General features: G+C 47.6%; 1 long non-coding RNA gene across 1 annotated transcript; it reads right to left on the reverse strand.

Annotated features, from left to right (window-relative positions):
• Nucleotides 1-12177: 12177 nt before the first annotated feature.
• On the reverse strand, nt 12178-16922 carry LOC120884549 (uncharacterized). The gene is made up of 4 exons (XR_013433071.1): nt 16219-16922; nt 15397-15479; nt 14243-14451; nt 12178-12571 (listed from the first exon to the last, which is right to left on the reverse strand). It is a non-coding gene; the product is annotated as an uncharacterized LOC120884549 (long non-coding RNA).
• Nucleotides 16923-17918: the final 996 nt, after the last annotated feature.

A 17918-nucleotide genomic window follows, 5' to 3' on the forward strand; every position in this document is an offset into this window, starting at 1 on the left:
TTTGAAGAATCCGTAACTGAATACATTGCTTACCACCTAGAAGTCAATCAGTCTTGTTGGATATATGAGATTGATCTGATGAGTGTGAAGAATAAATTGACTCGGAGACCACAGAAGATGTGCCTGAAGACCACAGAGATGCCACTGGGGCAGGAATGGTGAACCACATACAGTTATTTCTCCAATAGGAAGAGCAAGTGGGAAGGGGCAGCGGAGAAACTCTGAAGACCGAGGTGACCAAGGCCATGGTGTTGGGAGAGGAGCCTACAAGTCCTGGGTACACCAATGCAACTGGACCAGGGCACATCTGCAAGGCCTGCATTTGCATACCCCATGCAGGCACAGTCTTAAGGGAAGTGACTGCTTAGGGACTCCCCAAAATTTTTAAAACCCCTGTATTTCCACATATATTGCCATCAAAAGACATATAACTTACCCATAGAGACTTTCTTTATACCCCCCACCCCAACACAGACACACGAAGTCCAGTGCTGGGCACATAGTAGTTCCTTAACACATCAAATCAATGACTTGGAGGCTCTCTATGGAGTATTTCACCCAGGGCTGCCACATAAGGCTTCCTGGGTCACACAGTACACAATTGCAGGGAAGCAGGGCTGTACTCACATACGACATAAAGTGAATGGTCAGCCCAGGGTTTTACACCCTATCAAACTGAAAAACACAATTGGTATTTCCTCTCTTGGCTGAGAAAAAGAACAGGGACTTAATCAAGTTATTTCAACCACCCTCAAAAAAACTGGGGTCTATAGGAGATTGCTATGGTTAACATATAATTAATATGAAGTGAAAATTTAGAAAGAAAAATATTAGAGCCAAATTAGCTAAATATCATAAAACATTTTATGATATTTAGTGTGACACAGGTTAGGTTAGGCCCTAAATATCATTTTAGGCCCTTTCAGTTAGGCCCTAAGGTTATTTTTAGAAAAGAGATCTGTTAAGTGGAGAAATAAATTTCACAATCATGAAATAGCATAGGAAATCTCAAGGAAGTATAGTGCGTCCCCTGACAGGATATTTCAATACTGTGGGTATGAATACACATAACTTTATAGGTTTGGTGGTCAAAAGTTGAAGGTGTTTCCATCTGATGGCTTCTATTTTCCCCACTAAGTAGGAAATTAAACTACCTATAGGTTTTTAAAGAGAAATGGGGTCAAGAATGACAGCTTTGAAATAACTACTGGAAAATATAACAGAACTGATGAAGGAACTAGAGTAACCACTGGGGTATTGTAAGGATTAAATAAGACTCTGTAGGTAAAATGCATGGCATGTTGTAGGCACTCAATGTTCACGTCCTTCCCCCTCCTTCCACCATTTTTAAGGAAAGAAATTTCTCACTCATATTTGTCTCCTCTATCATTGGGCATATTGGATGTCTAATTTTTATTGAATTAGTTCTAAGTCCTCACACACAGCAGGTGAGATATATTTTTATAGAATTGCATTGTATCCCTTCCTTTCTGCGAAATGTTGCTGCATTGTCAGATAAATGGCCTGGTGCAGTTAAAACAAAACAAACAAACAAACAAAAAAAAAAAAGCGGTCTCTCTTGATACCAGCCTAACTAAACTTCATAGAACTTGGATCTTCAGGCCAGGAAAAATCATGACCTTTGCATCTCATGCCATTTATTCCAGGTCTCAATTTCCCCTCCTATTAAACTGGGATATAATATTGAACCTATAAAACTATCTTATTAAGATAACACACAAATGAAAGAGCTATAGAGGATAGCCTATTGTTTCAAAGGCTGAAAAAACTGCTGTGACTATTTTGGCAGTTCATTTTTCACAGTATCATGTGCCATAAAAATGTTCATGACCATTGACCTAGGTGTCCCATTCCCAGAAATATATCCTCCAAGAAGGGTTTCCACCCTTTTTCTATCAGCCTACCCAGAATGGCCCATTCCTAGATCCTGAACTAAAACCTATTTACACTAAGATGTGATTGTGTACAAGAGCATTTTTTTTTGTACCAGGAATTGAAACCATGGGTGCTTTACCACTGAGCCACATCCTTATGCCTTTTTTATATTTTATTTAGAGACAGGGTCTCACTGAGTTGCTTAGGGCCTTGCTAAATTGCTGAGGCTGGCTTTGAACTCCCAATGCTCCCACCTCAGCCTCCTAAGCCACTGGGATTTCAGGTGTGCATCACTGTGCCTGGAAAAATAGCCTTTTCTTGGCCCCTCAATAAGACTTGCCTCAGTGAAGGAAGATATTCTGGGAATCATTTAAATCCAGTACACTAAATGCAGTATTTCACTTAATAAATTGGTCACACTTTCCACAAGATAAAGCAGTATGGGAAGAATCAAGTTGAAAATAATCATCTTTATGAAATAGCTAATGAGAAGTTGTACTCTTTGTGTACAATGTCAAAATGCATTCTATTTTAATGCATAACTAATTATAACAGATTTTTAAAAGAATAAAAATGCTCACACATATGAGTTGGGCTGATGGGCAATAAAGATAGTAACAGTAGCAGCTCTTTCATGCTCATTCTTCCATTGCCTCCTCATGAAAATTCTGTAAGTCAGATAGGAAGATTTGGACCTTTGGTCTCCTCATGGAACCTTGGGGTTATAGCCATGCAAAATAAGCTGAGAGCCAGCAGGTCCAGATGGGTAGAGCACTGCATGGGCATCTTGTGGCCTGAACCACTAACACCATCTGACTGTGAATCCTTTACTCAAACTGCTTCCACCGTTGCTAAGTGGTTCAGATAGAATCCTGGACAGGCATGCACATTGAAGTGTAGACAGTATGTGAAGGTCACATGTCTTACAGCATGCTGGCCCTGAACTGGGACCAATAATGTTTTTGGTCCAAAAACTGGCCTTCCTCATATCCATTCCTGTTAAGCAATACTCCAGGATTTCTAGTCAGTCTTCACATTCACATACCAAGAATAAAACGTGGCCATAACAAGGCAAAATAAATATTTATTAGAAATCAAAAAGGCATTTCTTCAATGAGATTAAGATATTTCACTCTTTCTATGATCCATTTCTTGAACATAGCTTCACATACACATTAAAAAAAAACATAAAGAATATAACTATAAATTACAACTTACAAGGGTCAGCACCACTGATGAGAATGGGGTGACAATTCTCTGTTTGGAACCAAGATCACAGGAAAGAAAACAATTGATACAGACATCAAGTATGGCTTACAGGCCTGGTGGCCTGGATGACAGCCCATCCCCCTGGCCTCCACCCAGAGCAGAGGATACAGCTCACTCAGCCTTGAGGAAGGAAAGGAATGTCAATAATACTGCATTTTTCTTTCTTTCTTTCTTTCTTTCTTTCTTTCTTTCTTTCTTTCTTTCTTTCTTTCTTTCTTTCTTTCTTTCTTTCTTTCTTTCCTTCTTTCTTTCTTTCTTTTTTGGCCAGGTGCCTTTAAGAGTTGAATGGCTTCACACTACACCCTGGCACTCCTTATCCAGCATTTATTAATATGTGGTGCTAATAATTAAACTCAGTGCCCTCATGCATGCTAGGCAAGAGCTCACTACTGAGCCACAACCCTAGCCCGTGAAAGTCTTTTAATCTACCTCTCTATCTCCTCTATCTCACTGCAAGTTATTTGTCTGCTTAGGTTTTCTTTTTCCTCTTGATTCAGTTTTGGCAGATCTTTCTTCTGCATCCACACATTCCCAATCCTCAGAGCAACTTATTTAGAAATGTATCCACTTCTTCTAGGTTTTTTCAGTGTATTGGAGTAAAACTTTTCAAAATAGTCCTTATTGATTTGCTGGATTTCTATGATATCTGTGGTGATTTCTCCTCTCTCATCCCTAATTTTATGAACATAGCTTTTCTATGTTTTTCTCTTTGTTATGTTTGCATAGGGTCTTATCGATCTTGTTTATCTTCCAAGAAAAAATTCCATTTTATTGATCCTTTATACTATTATTTTCGTAGGCTCAAGTTCATTATTTTGGCTCTGATCTTTTTTAAATTTTTTTTATTTGTTATAATTAGTTACACATGACAGTACAATGAACTTGACATATCATACATTTGAATCAGATGGGATATAATTTCTCCTTTTTCTGAGTGTACAGGATGCAGAATACATTGGTCATGCAGTCATGTATATACATACAGCAATAATAATGTCTATTTTATTCTGCTGTCCATCCTTTCCCCCCTTTCCCTCCCCCCTTCCTATCACTTCTCTCTAGCAATCTAATGTGACACACTTCTTTCTTCTCTCTTTTTTTTTTCTCACATTGTCATGTATATATTCTGTATAACGATGAGGGTTTCCTTCCAACTTCCATGCAATTCCCCTTCTCCCTCCCTTTCCCTACCACCTCTCTTCCCTATCTAGAGGTAGTCTTCTTCTCATGCTCTTCCTCCCTACCCCATTTTGAGTCACCTCCCTTATATAAGAGAAGACATTCGGCATTTTTTTGGGGGGGGGAGATTAGCGAACTTCACTTAGCATAATCTGCTCTAATGCCATCCATTTCCCTGCAAATGCCATGATCTTGTTATTTTTTAGTGCATTGTGTATAAATGCCACATTTTTTGTATCCATTCATCTATTGCTGGACATCTAGGTTGGTTCCACAGTCTAGCTATTGTGAGTCCCCTCTGGATTCCATAGACAGAGCCATCTGGCCTGTGGGCCTCTGGGTAGTGGTGTGAGGCCCTGGTACATTGCAGCAGTCTGGTGACAGCCAGAATGGTCAGATTCCATCCACCTGGATGTGGAGGAAAGCAGCCTCTTGGGAAAATACCCTCCTAGATCTACCAAACTTAGCCTGTCATTGGCTTCTCCCAAGAGATTATCAAGAAAGGAAAAATATGTTACCAAATTTTGCCTTGTGCAAAGGGTAGTGTGGGGAGAGGCAAAGACATCAGAGTTGGTACAGCTGGATTCAAATCCCTCTTAACTGGGTGACCTTGACCAGGGAACAGAACTAGGTACAACCTTGGTTTTGCATCTGGTAAAAACAAAACAAAACAAAACAAACAAACAAAAAAAAACTGTAAGGATGATAAGCCATGGGTTAAATTAAGTTGTTCTGCAGTACTTCAACTTGGGAGCTAGGTAGGCATTCAGCATTATTTCCATGCAGAAATATATTCTCAGACTAAAGGTGACACACTTAGAAATGCACCTTTGGAAGACAACTGACCTCTGAGGTAGGGAGTTGAAATTTACTTCATGTTTTTAGATGAAATAATAATATACGGAGGATCATAAACCAAAGCATGAAATGTTGGGTCAGGCTCATGAAATTATAAGCTGTTTTCAAATTTGCTAAAGTTACATTGAGATAAATCTGTGTAGTTCAAGTCCCCTGGGATATCCCCCATCTCTGCCACACACACAAGGAGCACTGTCCACAGTTTTGTACTCCTCTGTACAGTGTCACCAATTATATCATTACATGTATATACACATACATAGATACATACTATGTAATATTTTGTTCCTTTTGGTTTGTTTGGGATCGTTAGTTTGTTTGAAAATAGAATCTCATATACACTCTTTTGCACCCCTTCAGCTGACCATCAGGAAGAAGGAAACACCAGAGAATCTTGAGGATCAGAAGGACACCAGCCCTGCTCTGGTCACCCTGGAAGCTGACTGGCCTGCACACACCAAAGCTTGAGGAAACAGCAGCCTTGCTTCAGCCACTTGGGGGTTGGCTGATCAACACAAGGTGGAAGATTAACTAACTAAGAGGACAAATGCACTGTTTCATCCTCTAAGAGGGCTCTCATACTGTGACAAATTGCCACCCTTACTTCTATCACATACAGAGTCCTTTCCTTGGTCTTTACTACAGGACTGATAACAATCAATCAATCATATAGCTAACCCATGATTGGGGGGGGGAAGATTGGAGGGACTTTGGATTGGGCAGAGAGAAGTGAGGGGAGGGAAGGATGATGGAATGAGATGAATTTTATTACCCTATGTACATGTATAATTGCAGGAATGGTGTGACTCTGTATATAACCAGACAAATGAAAAGTTGTGCTCCATTTGTGTATAATAGTAAAAATGCATTCTGCTATCATATATAACTAATTGAAAAAGAAAAGACTAATTCATAAAGAATTAAGGCTTAAAAGGAAGTCTGGGAACTTTTCTCATCATGAAAATATGTACACTTTTCTTGTATAAAATTAAAACGTATTAATTAAATTGCTTTTTAAGAAAACCCTAACCTAGCACATGTACAAGTTCAAACCTGAAAGGGCATTAAGGCATCAAGCTACTATTTGGAGGCTGGTGTTCTATTCTTGGTGTTTTCAAAAGTTTAATTGACATAGTATGGATTATGCTATTAACTTGTTTATTGCATCCATCTTTGTCTCCCCTTTACATTGAAACTATTGAAGCAGCTGTTGAGAGAGAGAGAGAGAGAGAGAGAGAGAGAGAGAGAGAGAGAGAGAGAGAAATATTAAGACTATGACATTATATAAAACTTTAAGCCAAGAAGATAATGATGTTTCTGATTTAAAGGAGTAAATAATGAGCTTCAAACGAGTAATGATGTAATCCCCAAAGACTCCAAATGATGTAGTGCCCAAAAGACCCCCACCTTAATTGTAATATATAGCCTCTCTACTAGGCAACAAGATATATATTTTTTTAAGACAGCAAGATTTCTAGAGAGCTCATTGTGGTCTGAGCTCCTCTTTTTTGTAAAGATCAGGTTTCTCTTTCTTGTAGGAGTTAGGTCTGCAGGGATGGGGATGTGGCTCTGTGAAAGAATACTTGCCTAGCAGGTGTGAGGCACTGAGTTTGATTCTCTACAGCATATAAAAATAAATAAAATAAAAGTATTGGGCTGGAGATGTGGCTCAAGCAGTAGCGCGCTCACCTGGCATGCGTGCGGCCTGGGTTTGATCCTCAGCACCACATACAAAGATGTTGTGTCCACCGAAAACTGAAAAATAAATATTAAAAATTCTCTCTCTCTCTCTCTCTCTCTCTCTCTCTCTCTCTCTCTCTCTCTCTCTCTCTCCCTCTCTCTTAAAAAAAAGTATTGTGCACATCTACAACTTTAAAAAAATTATATCTGCAATCAAGCCTGTTGATGTGCAAAGTTACTGTTTCTCTTTTCTTAGTAAAAACTTGTGAAAACTCTGTTCAATCTAAGAGCATGGAAGAAAAAGTAACTGTTATGTTAACCTTTGTGTTGTGTAACCACTCACTCAGTAGAAATCTCAGAGAATTTCCATACCTGGGGCCCAGAGACTTTTTGGCATTAGCCCCTCTGGATTAAGTTGTTCTGTACTACCTCAACTTGGAGCTAGGTAGGCATTCAGCATTATTTCCATGCAGAAATATATTCTCAAAGCCATCTGGGGTCTGGGCCTCTGGGTAGTGGTGTGAGGCCCTGGCACATTGCAGCAGTCTGCAAATTCCTCAGGTGTCCATCTTCATCTGTCCTGCAACAATACCTGCTTGAAATGCTAGAATATCCCCATTCTTGAAGGGTACACAGACAGTCTGACTCTGCCACAGTATGAATTCTATGCAAAGTCATCATTAATCACAAAAAACTAAGGGGAGATTACACTACGGTGACCTCCTGGAAGTGAATTCAGTGTTGCATGATAAAACTTGTATACATATATAGAATTGCTATGACATAACACATAAGGATATAGAAATGATACATCTGAATAAACATGTTTTGTGAGAAATCTAAATGCCATGGTTGCATTTTGTGTTGTTTCTAATATTATGCTGTGACAATATTTAATAATGTGATTATATTTTTTAAATCTGAAAAAGGCATCAGAATTTTATACTGTAATATTGTTGGTAAAGGGGATACTTTGGTGATTAGAATTTATGCTTCTGGTTTTTAAAGCTAACTTATTGAATTAAAGGTTTGCAGTAGACATCAACTCCATCAGAACCTGGCCTTTGGATAGGCCAGATGGGCAGCATGGGCAGATCAGGAGAGCAGTGAGGCCAGGAGAGTCTTCTCAAAGAACATGAACTTAGTCAAAGGTCTCCATGGACAGGAGTGAGGTGGAACAGAGAAGAACCAAGGCAGTTTCTTCTTCTTCCCCAAACACAAATCCCAGCCCCCTTCCCTTGTGCCTTTTCAGGCTTCTCCTGACCAGATTTTAATTGAATCCTATCTCTCCAGTGAAGCCACTGGAATCAACTCTCTTCATTGGGTGGGAGTGGGAGGGTTGCTGCAAGCTGGGCAGCAGCATGAATCCTGCGCTCCTGGAACCCCATCAACACCACTTCCTGCCAGGCAGCAGTGTCCATGTTTTCACCCAAGGAAAGACTGGTGTCCCTGCAGACCCCACATTTCCTAGTCTCTGGTTCAATCTTCAGTTTCTCCAGTCCCAGCCCTTCCAAGTTCTGGGCCAGATGTGTCTCTCCCAGCTGGTCCTGCAGTGCTCACTGTGGAGCCAACCCATGTCCCCATCCTGGCCACATACCTGCCTCCTGTGTGCTCGATGCCTGTCTTCTCATCTGCAAATTGGAGGGAACAGCAACCCCTATGAGGCCAGGGAGCCTTGAGGAGCATGGAGTAACACGTGGAGTGTGGCTGGCTTAAGCCACATGTGTGCTGTCCTTGCTGTGGTTATTTCCCAGATGCCAAGAGCTGCCCACGTGGGCTCTCCCCATGTTTACTTCTCCCACCTCCTGCTCTGGCTCTTCCCTCCTCACTACCTCACTCTCTCTCTTCCCACTGTCCCTACTCAACTTGGCCCTACAGAGTCCCTCCTCTCTCCCCACCCCATCTTGCCCCTTCCTGTGCCCTCTTGTCCTCCACTGTCCCTCCCAAGCTGTGTCCTGGGATCATCCCCTCCTGGATGTTGCCCAATCACCTTCTACCAAACAATTGTGATTTTCTCCTGTTCCAAGACTGCTCCTTCTCATCCTCCCAGTCACTTAACTATGCAGCAGCCACTGGTGGGCTGGTCCAACACCACCCTACTGCCTCCCACCTGTCCAGCCCTCCATCCCAGCTGCCTGGACAAGGCCCTGCCATTTCCCCTCTGTCCTGCCCTCCGTCCACCCGTCCTGGCTGCAGCACACCTCTGACCTGGTCACTGCCCTGCTCTCCTACAGGGACTTTTTACCCAAGGAGTGCTCCTCTCTCCCACCAGAATGAGACCAAACTCCTGGGTCCCCGCTGAAGCTAAGAGGCCCTCTGAGACCGCTGACCCATTTCACTCTCTATCTTTGGACCTTTTTCGGAATGCTTTGCCGTCGATGTTGTTGTGTTTCTCACCACTGAAAACAAAGAGTAAACACGAACAGAAAAACACACAAAAGCTCTTACATGAACTTTTACATGGGGATACACCCCTGCAACCACTCTCCTGAAGTCCCTGTGCTACCCCTGCCCCATAACCACTGTTCTGATTTCTGTCGCCAGCTCACAGTCTTTTCATTGTTGGAAACATCCTCAAGTAGAATGTGGAGGTGAGGCTGCTCCATGCTGTGTCTGTGCACCATGGTCCTGTCCCCTCTGCTCTGTGCTGCTGAGTGATGTGCTGTTGACGAGTGTGTCACACTGGGTCCATCTTTCTTTTGTTGATGGACAGACTGGGAATGAACATTCATAAGTCCCTGGGGATGCTGACTTTCATGCCTTCTGACTGTGTGGCTGGGAAAGAAAGTGATGGGGCCCAGGGAGGCTGATGTGGAGTGCAAGAGTCAGCTTTCCATTGCTGTAACACAATGCTTGAGAAAGGGTTTATTTTGTCTCACAGTTTTAAAGGTTTCCAATCAGGGCTGCTTTGGGGCCTGTGGTGAGCCAACATATCATGGAGGAGACCATGGCAGAGCCAACTTCACAACTCACGTCTGGGATGCAAGAGAGAAAAAGGAAGAAACAGGGTGACTTGAATGAATCCTCCCACTAGGCCTGACCTCCTAAGTTCCACCACATGGCAGAAGCACCATCTGGGGACTGGCCTTTAACACGTGGGCCTGTGGGGCACTCCGTCCTCCAGGCAGTCCTGCTGGGATCCATTCCTCTTGCTGCATGAGACACACCTACACTAAACAATTATTCTTGTTTCTGTGAAACCCAGATCCCACCAGTGCCCTTTCTGCTGAGGCAGGCCCAGGGCCTATGGGGTTGCCGATCTTCACCCTGTGGGGAAAGCATGAGGGCTGCCACTTCAGGGCAGGACAGAGCCACTGACATTTCCCATTTCACTTGCCATCCCCATGGCTACCCCAGTGTCTGTCTCAGCCAGAGCCTTCCCTGCCTCCTGGATGGCATGGCCTCCCTCAGCCACTTCACCCATCTGGTCTAGGCCATAGGTGACTCCAGGCCTTGGAAACAGCACAGAGCTCTCAGAGCAGATGGGGGGCAGAAGGGTGGCCCTCCTCTCTGGAATCTCCCTCCAACTGTGCCCCCAATGACTGTGCCCCAGTGACCTGCCCCAAAGCCCAGGAGCAGCTTGGGGGGGCCTGGGAAGGTGGGGCTCTGCCCTCAGGAGGACTTGCTGTGGGAGTCTGGCAGAGGAGGAGAAGGGAAGAAATGTGGGCGTCCAGGAGGGCACTGAAGAGACCCTGGAAGCTCAGACACTGCAGGTCCAGGCTGCTCATGGCCACTGGATGTGCAGGGAACATGGACAGCACCTCAGTGAGGGGCCCAAGGTCAGTAGCCTGGGGACACTTGGGAGTCCCAGCAGGGTCATAGGCACAGGAGAAGAACTTTTGTCTTCCTGGGGCCCAAGAATCTGCAGTCCCTGCTGATTGACTGGGTATTGGCCAACATCAGAACTAGGAGAAGACAACGTAAAAAGGAAAAATGAATTTAATCACAATTTGGCCAAAACAGTGGAAGAAGCTGACCTGCATCTGCCTGTCCCACAAACACTGCCACCTACAGGAAGGAAGCCTGGGGACACAGATGGGCGGGCCCTGGGGACTCTGCTAAGGAGCATGGTCAGTCCCCTCCAGCCCTACTTTTCTTCCTGAGCCTGGGCTTTGCCTGGCAAATGCTTCCATCCTGGACAAGGAATGCTAGCCTGCAGGGAGCTGCTACATGGCAGGAAGTGGCAGGGACTGAGAAAAAAGTAACTAGGAGCTTTTCTTCGAAAATTTCTGATTTTAATTGGGCGGTGTCACTGTCCTCCGCCTTGTCCATCCCAAAGTCCTGAGGGATGCCGGGCTCCATGTCATCTGGCCCTTTATTGAGGGGGTGATGCCAAGATCCCCTCAAGGGCACCCAAAACTGGAGAGTGAAAAAGCCAACCTGCAAAGACGTCCACTGGCTGCACCTAGTGGAGGACATGGGAACCCTGCTCCAAGCCTTGACAACACCTGGTTTGGGCCATCTTCATTCTGACAATTCCCGCGTCTCTGAATAATTTTTTCTGAAGACATTACTGATTGTCCACCAAGTGGTCTGAGCACATGTCACCAGGATGGACTTGTCCCATCATTTAGACTGATCTAAATGATCTTGTCAAAGGGAAAGGGACGCAGACTGTTAAGAGTCAGTGTCAAAAGACCAAATTTTTGCCAAATTTGAGCAACAAAACACGCTTAGAAAGAGCGGTTCCCAGGATAAGCATTTACCTGAGTCCTGAAGCACCTGCCTGGGGTCTGCCAGGTGTAGCACCGGGAGGGCTTGCAGTGTGGAGCCAGCCTGATAAGCAGGTGCCCTCCTGCCCAGCCCCAGGCTCCAGGCACCCTGGCTGCAGTCACTGTCCTGTGCAAGTTCCCAGGACCCTACTTTTCTCTAGGGCTCTCTGGGTATTCACCATGAAGGTCACTGAGGACGTTTGTGAGGCCATGGGGCTCATAGCAGGTGCTCAGACCCACCTGCCATCTCATTCCCCATCCTCCCAACCCTGGGTGCATGGAGAACTTTGCCATCTGAGCCCTCACTCTCTCCTCATTCACCCTTGGGCTACCTACACCTGATTTCGATGCCAAAACCCAGACACTTTCTCTAATGCTAGAGCTCAGAGCTCCTGCACCTCCTGGGCCTCATCCTCCCCCTTAAAAGTGTGGATCCAGCGGCTCTAGCTGGGAGTCCATCTGTGATCAGGAACAGGCTCCCAGAGGCCCCAGATGTGGGGTCAATGAGGCATCAGCAGAGTGACCCAGAGACGGTGGCTACAAACTCACACTCAGGGTCTTTGGGAAAACATTTTATCTGCAATTAAATTCTATCTTTATTGTGTTACAAAACAGCACACGTCATTGGGGAAGGTGGAGAAGGTGAGAGCAGGAGGAAGCGGTGGGCTGCATGGAGACGCACAGGAGACCTCAGCCCCGGAGCCAGGTGGGCATCTCTGCAGTCTGTGAGCAGGGAGATGGAGCCCATCAGAGCAGCCAAACCTTGAGCACTCCACTGCTGAAGCTGATCAGGAGGCACTTGGTAGACACCTCCACTCCACCTCTGACCAGGGTCACATTGGCCTTCGCCTCCTTTCCACATGGCAGGGCTGAGCAAGGCCATTGTCTTAGGGCAGGGGACATCTGCAGTCGGATTTTCCAAAAGAGCCAAGGCTGCCTTTCCATGTGAAGATGGCTTGTCTACAGCCACTTTTTTCCTAGAAGGGCAGAAATAAGAACCTCTCAGGTCAGTGTCATCCCTCAAGCCATGGGGATCAGATCTTTTCTCTAGTTATAGTCCCCCCATCAGTCTATCCCTGTCATCTATGGACTAGACCCATCATCTCAGGCCTGGTCAGCAGCACAATCTGCAGCCACACACTGATGTGCCAAGAGCCAGCATTAGGATCCAGGATGATCCCAGACCTGCCTGTGGAGGAAGCGAGTACCCAGCACACCACGCGTGTCTCTTCCTCAGCACGCCTGGTCCTGCTGCCTGTCCGCTGTCAGCTGAGCTTGGCTCAGGTGTGTCTAGGATGGGGTTGCCCTGGTCTTTATCTTGGCATTTGTTTTGTCTTGACCTGGCTCAGCTCAGCCTGGACTTGGTCTGGGCTTTTAGTCTTGTATGGACCCTTGGCCTTGTGACTTATCCTACTCTGTTTACACAGGCTTCTGTGTGCTCCTAGATTTAACTTCAGTCTAGGTATGTCCAAGTCTCTGAATGAGCCCTCCAACCCATGGAGCTCCCTTGGGGTTAGCTGCTTGGTAAAGCGCCTGTCATCTCACTGGAACAGTCAGGCAGAACAGCCTCCTAGGCCACAGGACAGGACTCAGACTCTCCTTAACCGGCCCCTGTCTGCATCCTTCCCTGGAGGGTGCTGCTAGTACCACACAGAGCATGGGCCCGGGGGGCAGATGGGCCTGGATTCTGGTACCTGGTCTGCCCCTCGTTGCTTGAGTTCCACTGACAAAGTCACACCAATCCCCTGAGCACCTTTGCCATTTGGAAACTGAGGGGATCCCTGCTCCCTTACAGACTTGAGGCAGGTGGTCCATGACATCAGGTGTGTCGAACATCCTGCTGACTCAGGGCAGGAAAAAAGCTCTCAACTTAGGAAAGCTCTTTACTCCCCAGTTTTACCCCAGGATGGAGCCAGAAGCTCTTCCTACCCGTGTGCCTTTTCAAGTCAGACCAGACCTATGAAGTCCCTTCCCAGTGCCCCTCAGTTCCTGCTCCCACACAGCCGACTTGCTCTGTGCTCACATCCTCTCCCTGTGTCCCTCCAATCCTACTGCCTCTCTCCTCCTGCAAAAGGAGGCTCAGTCACATGCCTTGAGCTGGGTGCTGGGGCAGAGGCCAGTCCTGCAGCTCAAGAGAGAGCCCTGCTTGTTCTGGAGGGTGATGGTGCCAGCTCTGTGGCTGTGCCCTTCTTGAGGGTGGCCTGCAGGTCTGGCTGAGGGATGGAGCTTGCACAAGAATGCTCCAGGGGGGTGGGCTGGGGATGTGGCTCAAGCCATAGCGCGATGGCATGTGCAGGCCACTGGGTTCGATCCTCAGCACCACATAAAAATATAATAAAGATGTTGTGTCCACCAAAAACTAAAAAATAAATATTAAAAAATTCTCTCTCTCTCTCTCTCTCTCTCTCTCTCTCTCTCTCTCTCTCTCTCTCTGTCTAAAAAACAAAACAAAACAAAAAGAATGCTCCAGGGCTACTGGGAGAGAGCTTCAGAGAGTGGCAGGCAGCAGTGCAGGGCTCTGGAGGCACAGGGCAAGCAGCCAGGGCAGAGGCCTGTGTGGGAAAGGCTGCTATATACCATCTAGTAGACAAATAGACTTTCCCCAAGACCAGCTAATGAATGCACGCATCATATCCACAGACACGTACCTGTGGACAAAGGGACACAACTCCAAGGGCAAAACTTCAGAACCAGAACTGTGCAGAGAGGGGGTGCCTTGTCCTGAGACGGTCTGACAGCTGGGTCTGTTCCTGCTCCCTGTGGCCTTCTGTGCAGCTGCACCATGTTCTGCCCACTCTGTCCAGCTTCTCAGCTCCTTCACCTTCACTGTTCATCACATGGAGTTTCCTCCCTGGGTCTGAAACAGAATTTTCTTATCATACTGCACTGCCCAATTCATGGGCTCATCCTGCCTTACTGGATAAACACTTCCTCCTGCCCCTTTCAAGTGCTTTACAATTTCTAGAAGTGGACAAGTGAGCCAGAGTTCCTTCTGATTGTTTCCATCTGCATTATTGAGCCCAAGGCATGTGTGCTGAGGCTGTGTTGTGTGCTGGTCCAGTTATGAACTTACTTTCCATATAGTTTCTACTAGCTTCTTGGCCTGTAGTTTATTTGGAAATATCCATTTCAACTCATCCTCAGTGACACTTGATATTTTCATTTTAAGAAATGACTTTGCTGATTAGAGGGTGGCTTTGCTTTTATTTGTGTTTCTGAGTGCCAGATCCTAAAGCCCTACTAAGGTGGATGTGTTTGCCCATCTCTCAGTTTCAGCAGTTTCTTTTTCTCCTGAAAGTCCTGTTGGTTGCTCTGAATGAAGGTATATATGGTTTTCTTAAATTCTAACTTCAGGTTCAGAGGAGCCCTGCAGAGCCCAAGCCAAGCTGTGATCTTTGGTTTGGGTTCTTCTAGAGGGAAGCAGTGGTGGAGGCTCCAGGAGAAGAGTCATTTGGAGGGACCAGAGAGCCAGGAGAAGCCTGGGGAAGGGGAGCAGCTCTGGAAGCTGGATGGAAGCAGGGGAGACAGCAAACGGGTATTAGCCTTCACAGCTGGGCTGTAGGACAGAGCTGGCCCTGTGGCCCCAAACCCTGCCAGCTCTGCTGCATCCTGCCTCAATGCCATGTGCATATTTCCTTGTGCCTGGGAACATGTGTGGAGAAGCCATGCTTGGCCATGGCAGGGCTCATGCTTGGACATTTCAGCCCAGCCTAGGCTGCTAGGACCAGACTCCGGGCCTCCTGTTCCCTGCTATTCTCATGGCTTATGACCTGGGGATCTCTCCACCGAGTCTTGCTATCACCTGAGTCTTTTTCAGTTGCAAACATGGCGTGCTCTACTCCAGGTCCCTTCCTAGCCATGCAGAGTACAGGTCACATGAGGCATCTACAAAAGGAAAATCGGCAATCACCACCTGTTGCAGGCTGGTTTGCTGTTTTGATAATTGTCTCAATTTAATGATGAGATGGAGAAAAGGTTAATAATGCAGGAATGTTTATGTCTGTAGCTATTCCATTGTGAATAGCTACAAAAGTATGTGGAACTACACGTCCAGTACTCAACACTGGCATCCATTCAACGCAGAACACCCCTTTGCCCTACAAAAAGTAGTGCAATACACATGAATGTTCCGCTTACTTTGTTTTTGTCTTATGTATAAATGAAATTATCAGTCAACATTCTTGTCAGAACTACACTCAATATCAGCCAGTGAACACCACAAGCAAATTCTCTTGAATCAGATAGCAGTGAAGCATTTGCTATGAGATTGATCTCATCTATGGTAGTTCTGTGGCAACCATCACCTGGCTACAGATACAAAAGTCCAGCCAGAACTGAAGCATTTGGTGAAAAGCCCTTGATCTGTGGAATTTACAATCAAGAGACGTTTATTTTAAGATGACTTGTGAAGTGCATGTACCAGTGAAGTTAATAATGAGCACACAAGTGCTCTTCAGAAAGCCTGCTGATCCACATCCAATGGAACCACAGGTCGGGTGCAGGGAGGGGCCCACTGGTGACCTCTGAAGTCCCACCAGAGCTAAGGGGCATGGCACACCACTGGGTGAGGCCCCGGACAAAGCAGGGCCCAGGCCCACCCCACTCAGATCCTTTCCCCACTCACCTGCTAGGCCTGGAGCTCTTGTTCCTCCCCTCAGTGCTGCTCCTCGACTGGGTACAGAGCAGAACTTGGCGAGTATGTCCCCAAAATGCTGCACTCAAGATGGGAAAGGAGAACCCACTCTCAAACCCCAACACTTCCTCCAGGAAGGAACAGCCAGGACAGCCAAATGTCTCCAGCAAGCATCACAAGCTGGGCCATGAAGGTCAGCTACACATTTAGAGCAGCCATGCACCGCACCATGGGCAGCCAAGAAATTCAAACACCCAGTATCTCAAGAACCCAAAAGAAATGACATAATAAGCTCTAAAAAAACAAGCAAAAAAGGAAATACTCAAAAGAGTCCAGGTGACTGAGCAGGCAGACCAGAGTGAATGAGAGCCCAGTAAAGAAGAGGACCTAGGATGAAGACAGAGGAGGACACTGGAAGGCAAAAAGCACTCACCAACAGAGCCCAGACATACACCACAGGCCTCAGAGAAGACCCACTAAAAACTACTGAGAGAAGGGCGCTCACCCCTCAGGACCCTGAGGGGACTGACCCAGGAGCACTAGGACTAGAGAAAGAGAGGACACTGAGCCCTGGCGGGCGAGGGGCACTCACCCACAGGGCCCAGGGCAGACTGAGCACCGGCGAGGGAGGGGCACCAGCCACGGGCCCCAGAGGAGACCCACTGGGCACTGCTGGGCGAGGGGCGCTCACCCCTCAGGACCCAGAGGGGACCCAGCCGGGGGCGCTCAGCCTGGGGACACAGAGGACACTGGGGACCAGCGGGCGAGGGGCGCTCACCCGCGGGCCCCAGAGGCCACTGCTCCCTGGCGCGCCTGGGGGGCTAACCCCAGAGGCCCGGGCACACCGAGGACCCGCGGGCGAGGGGCGCTCACCCGCGGGCCCCGGAGGACAAGGGGCGCTCACCAGCAGGGCCCAGAGCGCCCAGGAAACTGCCGGCCAGGCCGCCTGGGGCGCTCGCCCAGGGCCAGCAGGCCAGGCCCAGCACCGCCGAAGGGAGGGGTGCTCACCCCCAGGAACTAAGGAAGCCTGATCCCCCGCCCCCACCCCCCCCCCACCCCCACCCCGAGCGCCAGGGCGGCTCCCCTCCACACTCAGGGCCGCCCGGAGCACTGCTGGGTGAGGGGCGCTCACCCCCAGGACCCCGAGCAGCAGCCTGAGCGCTGGGGGGCTGAGGGAGCTCACCCGCAGCAGCAACCCTGGAGAATGAGTGCCTGTGGGCGAGGGGCGCTCACCCACGGGGCTCAGAGTCCTGGGCTCCTTTTGCGGAGATGCCCTCAGCCCCAAGTCTCCCTTACCTGGGCCAGGGTGCCACAGTGGTGCCCTTTTCACGGGTCTCAGCAGGTCCTCCATGAGGGTGGGGAGAGGTCCTCTGCCAAATCTCCCCCCTGGCTCCTGCCCGGGTGGCCGTTGCTCCGGATCCAAGGGTCCCACAGGGTTCTTCCCTGGGGCCCAGAGCGCGCCCGGTGGGAGCGCGCCCGGTGGCGCGTCCCAGGTGATCCCCACAGGCCTTGGAAACTGGCCCCGCATCCACTGGTGCCAGGGACCTCCGCGATCCCGGGCAGGTTGGGGTCGTGCACAGGAGCGCAGCCCCCTGGGCCCAAAGGCCAGAAAATGGTGTGTCCGGCGGGATGGATCCGGGTCCTGGGTGCCCTTGGACTGGAGATCCCCTAACAGTGTTCTCTCGGGGTCG

Source organism: Ictidomys tridecemlineatus, unplaced genomic scaffold, assembly GCF_052094955.1.
Source record: "Ictidomys tridecemlineatus isolate mIctTri1 unplaced genomic scaffold, mIctTri1.hap1 Scaffold_3699, whole genome shotgun sequence".
NCBI classification, from domain to species: Eukaryota; Metazoa; Chordata; class Mammalia; order Rodentia; family Sciuridae; genus Ictidomys; species Ictidomys tridecemlineatus.